Consider the following 10928-nt stretch of genomic DNA (forward strand, 5'->3'; position numbering starts at 1 on the left):
CATTAACAATGATATTAATGATGTTCATGAAGCCCTTGGCCCAAGACTGAGTCATGTTATGGAGGCCGAGACCCCTGAGGAGGATGCCAACCCAGTCCATGAAGGTGAGTATTTTTCTGTTTGAAACATTTGAAACATATTGTCATGTTACTGATACATGTCCCCAATTTTAAGTTTACATTTGTAATAGAACAATCTAATCTCTATACCAACCAGTGTGGTGTGAAGACTTTACTGAAAAGAAAATTTTTTTCGAGGGAGCCATGGTACAGAGCGCACCTTCTTAAGCAGATTCATGAACATTCAAATACATGTGATCATGCACACAAATATCATCATACACATGTACACACGCATACACAGACACACACACTGCTTTCATGTCATATTTCAGTTAGTTTCTGCTCCCACAGGCTGATGGAAATCTTCTTGTTAGTTCCAATCGCCCTCAACGTGTAGCGCTTAATGTAAATTTTATTGCCTGTTATCACCTGTCAGGATTGGTTTACTTTTGATATTTAGATTATTTTTTGACCTTAACAGCAGACTGATGATTATGAGGAAGTGGCTAGTATACAACTTTATGAAGAGCTTTGTTCATCCCAAGAACCTAAAAAAGAGGTTGGCACAAATTTTAGCAGCACACATCTTACTTTCTCAAGTATCTAGGATGTTTTAATGGAGTTATTTTTGTTCATTTTCACACATGAATTGGTACCTCTGAGTCCTGACCTTAACCTCAGTGAAAGTCTTTGGGATGTGCTGGAGGAGACTTTAAAAAGTGCTCATCTCTTGCATTTTCAATTCAAGATCTTAGCCAAAAACTGATGCATAAATGTTGTGATGTTATTTCCATCAAGATGTACATCAATTTTTGGTCAAGATCTTGTACTGACAATGAAAGAGGTGAGTCTGTAAAGTCTCCTCCAGCATATCCCAAAGACTTTCACTGAGGTTAAGGTCAGGACTCAGAGGTGCCAAATCTTATGTGAACATGATTCTTTATGCTCTCTGAACCATTCTTTCACAATTTTAACCCTGATGAATCTTGGCAGTGTCATCCTGGAATATGGCCATGATACGTTTTCTACATGGTTATTAAAGAACTAAAAAGCTACACACTTCATCTTTTTAGATTAAAAGAACTGTTGCCAAACATATAACATGCTAGAAACATTATAATCACTCTAATAATGATCCATTCATAGACTCTTATGTATTTGGCTATTAAAATCGAAACAGAGACTTTTTTTTTGGCCAGGCAGTGTATTTTAACAATAAAAAGGCTCTTATCAATTAGCAATATTGTCTCGACTGTTATTTATTTAATTTTCTATCTGTACAGATTTCCGGTAAGCCTGTGAGAGGTAGGACAAAACGCCAACTGATATGTGTGCCCTCAACTGTGAGTTTAAAAGAACCATCTATTCTATAACCAACCCATATGGTGGGAAGATTTTACTGAAATGTTTTTTTTTTTTTGCAGCGGGAGCCATGGTACAGAGAGCACCTTCAGACACACATACAAACATATACTTGCAGTTGCAACATAATATAATTCTTAACAGACAATTCACACACATGCACACACACCAGCAGGCTGAAGAACTGTTTCTAGCTGCAGGCCATCAGGATCCTGAATAAACTCGAATCCAGTGATTTAGTTGTAAAATATCAAAATTAGTAAAATATTGGACAATATCACAAATTATACAAAATTCAAATAAAAAAAATTCCCATGCACCTAAGCTATATTTGAATGATGTATTCATAATACAGAAAGTCAAAAAAGAGATTAATTCAATACATTAAGAAAATATAGATGAATTATAGGCAAATAGGGAAATAGATCACATTCCAAAAAGGCAATATGCAAATGAATGTGCAATTTTTGACATTTAATATCTCGAAAACAATAAGAGATAGAAATTTTTTTTTATTCCTGAAGAGCTGACCCAATACTATATTATGAGCAGATTTTTTTTACACATTTGGGGATTTTATTAGAAATTGCAAAAATTCTCGTTGAATTAGGGAGTATTTCCAAGGTGGATATTCCCTGGGCCCTAATTAGGGTTTAGGGTCAGGGTTAGGGTCGGGTTAGGGTTAGGTTTGTTGAATAAACCCCCCAGGGTCCACCCAGCTAAGATTTTGTCTGTCTATCTTAACCAAGCCTCTCTTCGTTAACACCGCAAAGTATCCGAGTTGCTTGGCAAGACCGTATCTAGCTAAACCAGGGGTCCAGAGGTAGGTCCCGTGTAATACGTCACCTCCAGATGACCCTGGCTGGGTTTCAATCCAGCGGATGACTTCCCTACCTGCTCCCCCTCACAAGGAGTTGGAACTCTTCGGTAAGCCATCAAGCTTCTACTGAGTTGGGTCCCCAGAAGTTAAGCAAACGCCAGCAGATTTTTTCCTTACTCTACCCCAAAAGCTTGGGGAATAATCTCTGGAAAGTGATCAGGCTTCTACTGGCATAGCTGCCCCCCAAAAATTGGAGTGCAAAAAGCCAAGCTGCATCAAGTGTTTAATATGGAATGGTGTCCTGGATAGGGTGAATTAGGTATTATGAATATTAGTTATAGGATTAGGGCTCAGTTTAGGATTAGGGTTAAATTTGTGCGTCAGTGCTAGTTTTGGGGTTAAGGTCAGGGTTAGGTTAAGGGTTAGGATTGGGTTTAGGGTTAGGTTTAGTGTTAGAATTAGGTTTAGGTTTAGGGGTTGGGGTTAGGTTAAGGGTTAGATTTAGGTGTTGGGGTACAGTTTAGGGTTAGGGCTAGGTTAGGGGTGAGGGCTAGGTTTTTTGAATTTACAATGACCCCCCCCCATCACAGTCCGAAAACTGCGTGGTTGTATAGGGCGCCAAGGGAAGTGCACGGGCCAGTGTCTGTTATAGCTCTGGTAGGCTTTGGTTGGAGCTGTTAGATCTTTCTGGCTAATGATTTCAGGGCAGTGTAAAAAGGGAGATAGAACGGAGGTGAGCCACTACTATGAGTAGATCAATCTCCTGCGACCACATGGTCACATTACCACCCCCCAAGGAAAGAACCGCCCCACCATCGCCCCGCAAATGGAAGTGTAGGTATTAGCCCTCATCAGTATTAGTTCTAACATTTTTTTCTCATTCGTGCTCACTCGTGCTATGAGTAGAAGTGTGGAGTAAGGGTGAGCCACTAGACTGAGCAGGTCATCCCCCTATGCCTATATGGGCATATTTCCCTGTTACCATCACTTGATGAGTCTAAGGCTGGGCAGGTGCGAGAGAGGTAAGGTAAGGGCTATAAGTATTATTTATTATTTCTTTTATTACTAAAAAAACTACTTGCCATTCAACTAAACAGGAAAAGACCCATCATTATTTATTTATTTATTATTTACTTAACTAACTATGGGAAGACTAATTATGGTTAAAGAATGGAAAGATAAGAGTAAGTAAGAGTAAGTAAGAGTAAGATATTCCTTTATTTGTTCCGCAGTGGGGAAATTGCATTTAGCAACAGCAGGGGTACAGTACAGAAAGAGTATGCACACGAGAACAAGAGAGATTAAAAACTATTCTAATAGGAGGTAAAAATTGATTAAAAACTATTCTAATATGAGGTAATATAATGGCTGGTTATTATTATTATTATTATTATTATTCATTTTTTTAGGAAAAACCTTGTTATTTTGCTAAAAAGACTTCTTTATTTATCTAACTAGTTAGGGAAAGACTAAGTTTGATTTATTTATTTATATTATTATTATTATTATTATTTTAGGACACATCATCAGTAGTGTACCTCAGAGTCATCAGGTGTTTCGGCCTTTGAACACTAGGCTTAGGGGTTAGGGTTTGGCGTCTGCTAATTTAACCAATCCTCAACTTCCTCCTTTAAACTTCCTCCTATTTTACTTTACTTAATCTCAGTGTTAAAATATGAAGCCTTATTTAATGAATTTCAGGACACATCATCAGCAGTGTACCTCAGAGTCGTCAGGTGTTTCGGCCTTTCAAACACTGTACACCCTCGTCTGAGGCGGCCAGCCGCAGGTGGATCAGTCCTCGGCTTGTGTCCCATAACCAATTGGATAGTGTTTACATATTCATTCTTAGTTTAACTAATTAATTTAATTAAGTATTTATATATATATTTATTTATTAAAAAATGTTTTGTTAATGATTTGTGTCCCTAGCATGTTTGTTTGGAGATGCTTTTTCTAATAAAACGTTACTTATAATAAAGTAACCATGCCTTAAATATGGCAAATATTAAACATTACTTGTTACTATTAATATAGTTTTTATTTGTTTGTTTATTTATTTATTTGTTTGTTTTTTATTTCCTACATGTAGGTGCAGTTGAGAAACTTAATTCTCTGCTCTTTGTTAACACCGCAAGGTTTCCCAAGCCACTCTAGCAGAGTTTTCTGCCCCACGAGGTGGGTGGGGGTCGTTAGTCCCAGCGGATAAGCCCGATGCAAACCAACAAGTTTCTACTGAGTGAATCCTCTGGAGATTACCTACCGAAAGAGCTGAGCAATCTACAAATTGCTGGAATTTTTGGCTGGATTGTCAGTCCAGGTTATTACATGGCCAGCTCTGCACCATTATGGTGAGTAAATAGTGACACCTACTGGCTAAGATCATGACCGGCTAATTTCACTTGGCAAGTGAAATACTTGAAAACATAAAAAACTGTTAGGGCCTATCTTTTTTGTTTTTGAGGTATTGAAGATAAGATATTAAAAGACCCTGCTCCCACAATCCTCTGCGGTTTGCCTAATTTGAATAATGCATATTCTTGTCCAGTTGTATTATAGGAGTTTCAATTTGTGTTCCAGAATGGATTGAGGTTAGGATTACGGTCATGATCCACCTGTATTCTAGGATAAAGTTTAGGATAACAGTTAAGGTAAGGGTTAGGTTTAGGCCTAGGGTTAGGTCTTTAAACTAGGGTTAAGCTTTTGGGGATAAAAAATAAGGTCAGGGTTCGGTTTAGGTGTTTGGGTTAGATTTCAGGCCAAAATACTAGGGTTGTGGTTTTTTTATTTATTTATTGATTTATATTTTAGGCTTAGGGCTAGGGTTCTGGAGATCTGTCTAAGTTCTAAGAGTAGGGTTAAGCGTTAGGGTTAGGTGTAAGGCTAAGATACTAGGGTAGAGCTTAGGTTTAGGGTTAGGTATTAGGTTTAAGGCTGATATTAGGGTTAAGGTTAGGGTTAGGTGTTAGATGTAGGTGTAAGGCTGATACTAGGGTTATGATTCGGTGTTCGATGTAGGTGTGAGGCTGATATTAGGGTTATGGTTAGGTGTTAGGTTTAGGTGTAAGGCTGATATTAGTGTTAGGTGTTAGGTTTAGGGTAGGGTTAGAATTAGGGTTGGGGTTAGGTTTAGGGTTGGGGTTAGGGTTAGGATTAGGGTCCTCTGACCGTGGTCCCAATTGGGACCGAGACCAACGTTTGGCATGGGCCTTCCTACAGTTGTGGCCATAAGTTTTGAGAATGACACAAATATTAATTTTCACAAAGTCTGCTTCCTCAGTTTTTATGATGGCAATTTGCATATACTCCAGAATGTTATAAAGAGTGATCAGATGAATTGCAATTAATTGCAAAGTCCTTCTTTGCCATGAAAATGAACTTAATCCCAAAAAAACATTTCCACTGCAAGCCCTACCACAAAATGACCAGCTGACATCATTTCAGTGATTCTCTCTTTAACACAGGTGAGAGTGTTGACGAGGACAAGGCAGGAGATCACTCTGTCATGCTGATTGAGTTAGAATAACAGACTGGAAGCTTTAAAAGGAGGGTGGTGCATGAAATCATTGTTCTTCCTCTGTTAACCATGGTTACCTGCAAGGAAACACGTGCAGTCATCATTGCTTTGCACAAAAAGGGATTCACAGGCAAGGATATTGCTGCTAGTAAGATTGCACCTAAATCAACCATTTATCGGCTCATCAAGAACTTCAAGGAGAGAGGTTCAGTTGTTGTGAAGAAGGCTTCAGGGTGCCCAAGAAAGTCCAGTAAGTGCCAGGATTGTCTCCTAAAGTTGATTCAGCTGCGGGATCAGGGCACGACCAGTGCAGAGCTTGCTCAGGAATGGCAGCAGGCAGGTGTGAGTGCATCTGCACGCACAGTGAAGTGAAGACTTTTGGAGGATGGTCTGGTGTCAAGAACGGCAGCAAAGAAGCCATTTCTCTCCAGGAAAAACATCAGGGACAAACTGATATTCTGCAAAAGGTACAGGGATTGGACTGCTGAGGACTGGGGTAAAGTCATTTTCTCTGATGAATCCCCTTTCCGATTGCTTGGGGCATCCGGAAAAAAGCTTGTCCGGAGAAGAAAAGGTGAGCGCTACCATTAGTCCTGTGTCATGCCAACAGTAAAGCATCCTCAGACCATTCATGTGTGGGGTTGCTTCTCAGCCAAGGGAGTGGGCTCACTCACAATTTTGCCTAAGAACACAGCCATGAATAAAGAATGGTACAAAAACATCCTCCGAGAGCAACTTGTGCCAACCATCCATGAACAGTTTGGTGACGAACAATGCCTTTTCCTGCATGATGGAGCACCTTGTCACAAGGCAAAAGTGATAACTAAGTGGCTTGGGGAACAAAACATTGAAATTTTGGGTCCATGGCCAGGAAACTCCCTGAACCTTAATCCCATTGAGAACTTGTGGTCAATCCTCAAGAGGCAGGTGGACAAACAAAAACCCACAAATTCTGACAAACTCCAAGCATTGATTATGCAAGAATGGGCTGCCATCAGTCAAGATGTGGCCCAGAAGTTGATTGACAGCATGCCAGGGCGAATTGCAGAAGTCTTGAAAAAGAAGGGTCAACACTGCAAATACTGAGTTTTTGCATAAACTTAATGTAATTGTCAATAAAAGCCTTTGACACTTATGAAATGCTTGTAATTATACTTCAGTATACCCAATAACATCTGACAAAATGATCTAAAAACACTGAAGCAGCAGACTTTGTGAAAATTAATATTTGTGTCATTCTCAAAACTTTTGGCCACAACTGTAGTGTCAGATCACTGGTAATCCTCATTGTTCCTTTTGATTCAGTCCCCACGGATGTTTTTTGCCCAACTTTCGAATCCAGTCCCCTTCTGCCCGTCTTCGGGCATTACAGGAGCAGTTTCTGTTGTGTTGAAGTCCCATAAACCTCAGTTCTCCCAGGCCATGGTGCAGAAAATGCCACACGATCCACGTGTGTGTTCTCATTGACAGGGCATTCCCTGTTTCCCCCACATATTGCACATTGCATTTATTGCAATAAATTAAATAAACACAATTGGAGACCCGTGGATTTAGAATTGGCCCAATTGTAAAAATTTCTTTTGTGTTGGGATTGGTAATATAGCATTTGGGTCAAAATCTGGGCCTTGCAATGTCCTTTGTTCTGTTCTTCTGTAGTGGTCTTAATTTGCTTTTAACCAATAGGTCTTTCAGGTTGTTGTTTTTCCTATAGGCTGAAATGACTATTTATGTAAGATTTCCCTCTCTGTCATGAATTTGTCGAAATTTTCTTTAATTCTTCTATTTAAGGCTGTGCTGCCTTCAGAGAATGTGGACACAAAGGGGATGATTTCAGTGCCCTCTCGTGGGGTCTGCTCATTCCATTTTATGCAGGTCAAGAATCTCTTTAGGCACCCTCTCAGGAAAGAATGGGAATATCCCCATTTCCTGAGTGCCCCAAATAGGGTTTTGGTTGCCCTCCAAAATTCCTTGGCCCTGGAGCATATCCTATGGAATCTCAGGAGCTGAGACTTTATAACACTTTTAAAGGTATGCTTCGGGTGAAAGCTCTCCTTATGTAGGAGTGCGTGGGTGTCTGTGTCCTTAAAGTAGACTCTGACCTGCAATTGTTGAGTTTCTATGAAATCATCCCCTTTGTATGTAACTGTGTCCAAGAAATTAACTTCGGATGAGTGTAGTGTGTATTTAACTCGTATAGATTTGCTGAAGTGATTAACAAGATTGATAAATTTTTCAAATTCTTGTTCTGACTCCTGCCAGACACCCTAGATGTCATCCAGGAACATGTAATAGTGAAGTGGTGTAACAGGCCAGGCAGCCACGGCTTCCTCCTCGCATTTAGCGATAAAAATATTGACATAGGAGGGGGCAAATCGTTTTACCATAGCCGTTCCCTTAATTTGCAGAAAGAGTTCCGAATTGAATTCAAAATCATTTTTTGTCAAATTAATTTCTAACAAATCTAATAAATGTTTGTCTGGTCTGCTTTTATCCGGGTACCTGGTAAACCACTCCTGGACTGCTTCCAGCCCTGCCGACGTGTCTATGTTTGTGTACAGACTGTCTATGTCTATCGTGAACAATAGACAGTCTACAGGTAAGCGCAGTGTTTGGATTTTATCAATGAAGTCGTAGGTGTCCTTAATGTAGCTGGGGTGTCGGGTGCTGAGGGGGTTCAGAAAATGTTCAACGTACTCCACTGTCGCATAGGTGTCGCTACCACAGTGGGAGACAATGGGGCGGCCCGGAGGCATCTCCAATGGGATGCTCCATGATTTGGGATCCTTGTGGATCTTGGGAAGGAGATAAAAAAGTCTTGGGCGTGGATTGTCTGATCCCATCAGGTAAGTTAACTGTTTTTTGTTTATAAAACCCTCTTCTTTCAAATTTTCCAGGATTCTCCTGATTTCTGGGCCTGTTTTTAAAAATAAGGGTTCGTCCAGCTTCCGACAATAGTCTGGCTGATTTAGTTGGCGATAAGCTTCCCGGATATAGGCAGTTCTGTCCATAATCACCACCGCACTGCCTTTATCAGCCGGTTTAATAACCACATTTTTGTTTTTTCTGAGCTGGACTAACGCCCGTCTTTCGGGGATACTCAAGTTAGATTTTTTTGACCGATCCCACGATAGGCTTTTGAATGCATATTTATCGGCCCCGATTAATTTTCTGACCTGATTGGGGACTTGGGACAGCCTGGGAGTCCAACTGGCTTTTGGGGTGAAGGGAAGAGGTGCTGTCTCGACCCTGTATCTAAAGTAGGACATTAGCAGCAGTCTTCTATGATACTGCTGCATATCAACCCCGAGTTGTTCTTTCATGTCCCTATCAATTTTTGGTTTTGGACCAAATTAAGCCCTTGTTCAGAACCCTATATTGGTCTTTAGTGGGTCTGAAGTGTTTAGAAAGGTTTACCACCTCAAGACCCCTCTGTAGTCCCCTACTAGGGTTTACAGGGTTTTGAGGTTTAGGTGGTTGCACCAGTGTTCCAACACTGACTTAGCACAGCTCGGCGTCCAATGGATCTGGTCCTGACCAACCTGGAATTGAGCAGAGGTAAATATGGCTTTTTTATGTGTGCATTTAACCCTGCTAATACATCTCTTTCTTCCTTTTTCAGGTTTTGGCTGTAATTGATCAGAGGGATCCATATGGCAGCTTGAGGAAACCATGCTTTTGTCATCTTTACGGCCCTCTGGAGTTGTTTGACTGCCGTCTCCCTCTGCTTTTGACCCCTGTGGTTTGTACCGAAGGCCAGGCCTATCGTCTCCACATTGGTTTGTATACTGGCCCTGGATATGAATGCCTCTGCATGTCTGAATGTAGCCCCCAGGTAACTGTCTATTTGCAGGTTCCCCAGATCATGTGGAGGGATCCTGCTCAGGTTAGATTCACCCACAATGCACCACTTTTTTTTGGCAGTAAACATCCAATTTACCATTTTTCTAGATGTGTTCAAATGTCTGGTGGCTTTGAATACCCTAGGGGATGGAGATGGTGTTACAATTGGGGTCAGTTGGGGCATAGGTAGAGGACTCAGTAGTTGTCTGAGGGTTCTGATCAGTTCCCTGGTTGAGTTGGGGATTGGGCGTTTCGTGGTGAACGGTTACAACTTGTGACAGTACGTCCTGGGTGGCGCGCCGAGGCTTCAGAATACCTGCCGGAGTGGCCGCCTCAGTGACCTCATGGGTCGTCGGACATGAACTGATTGTGAACATATCCAGGATGTCATCCATGTTCGCTACTGCCGGATTTTGTTTTAGGGGTATTGGGTTGTTAACGGCCACTCGGGGCTTTCTGGGCGTCCTAGGTGGGAGCGGTGTAGGTGGTAAAGTGCTAGGTTGAAGAGGTGGTGGTGTGTCAGGGCTTGGTGGAGGGGAGTACCAGTTTTGGGTGAGGGGTGGAAATTCCGTGGCGTTTGGAATTTCCTCCCCCTGTGGGGCAATGTCAGTGGGTGGGGGAGCTTGATCAGGTTTGCATGCTAGTGAGGTGAGCAGTGCTTTTACCTCCTCGATCGGCTCTGCCATGTGTCTTTTTTTTAATTTATTCTGGTACCATTTTATGGCAAGCCGACCTCCAGTCATCCATGATCCAATCAGCCAAAAGCTCTCCCTCCCCAGCAAAGCACTGCAAGGTAGTGTGTGAGCCTTGAAAAGATAGTGGGCTCTGTGTTTTGGTCCCTTAAGACTTTTTGGTGATGGTGGTGTGACCTAAGAAGTTCTAATGTTTTTTTAACTAGCGATCTGAACTTTTGGTAATTTGGGTCCTGTTTATTATGAGTTTGTTAACTTGTCTACTGTTGGATCTCTGAACTCTGCTCTCAAACCTCACTTTTTGTTGTGAATTTATTGTGAAGAGATCTAGGTCTCCAGTAATCCACACCCTTACGACCTGCACTCAAGGATCTAGGTGCAGGTCCTAGCCATTGAGAATATTCTTTGTGGGGAGTGCCTGGAAGGGCGATCCTCATGGTTTCAAAAATTTCTCACTTGAGAGTAAATTTGTGTATTATGTGGGGGTCTATACCAGCCACAACATCACTGTAACTCCTCTGGAAAGACAGAGGCTCATGCCGTTCTTGTAACGTCACCACTGGCACCTGCCCGCCAGAGGGAGCCCTCACCTGAGTTTTGACTCCACCCTTGAGAAACACTTCCGGGGTTTTCAG

The sequence above is a fragment of the Pangasianodon hypophthalmus genome, chromosome 23 (genome assembly GCF_027358585.1).
Source record: "Pangasianodon hypophthalmus isolate fPanHyp1 chromosome 23, fPanHyp1.pri, whole genome shotgun sequence".
Taxonomy (NCBI): Eukaryota; Metazoa; Chordata; class Actinopteri; order Siluriformes; family Pangasiidae; genus Pangasianodon; species Pangasianodon hypophthalmus.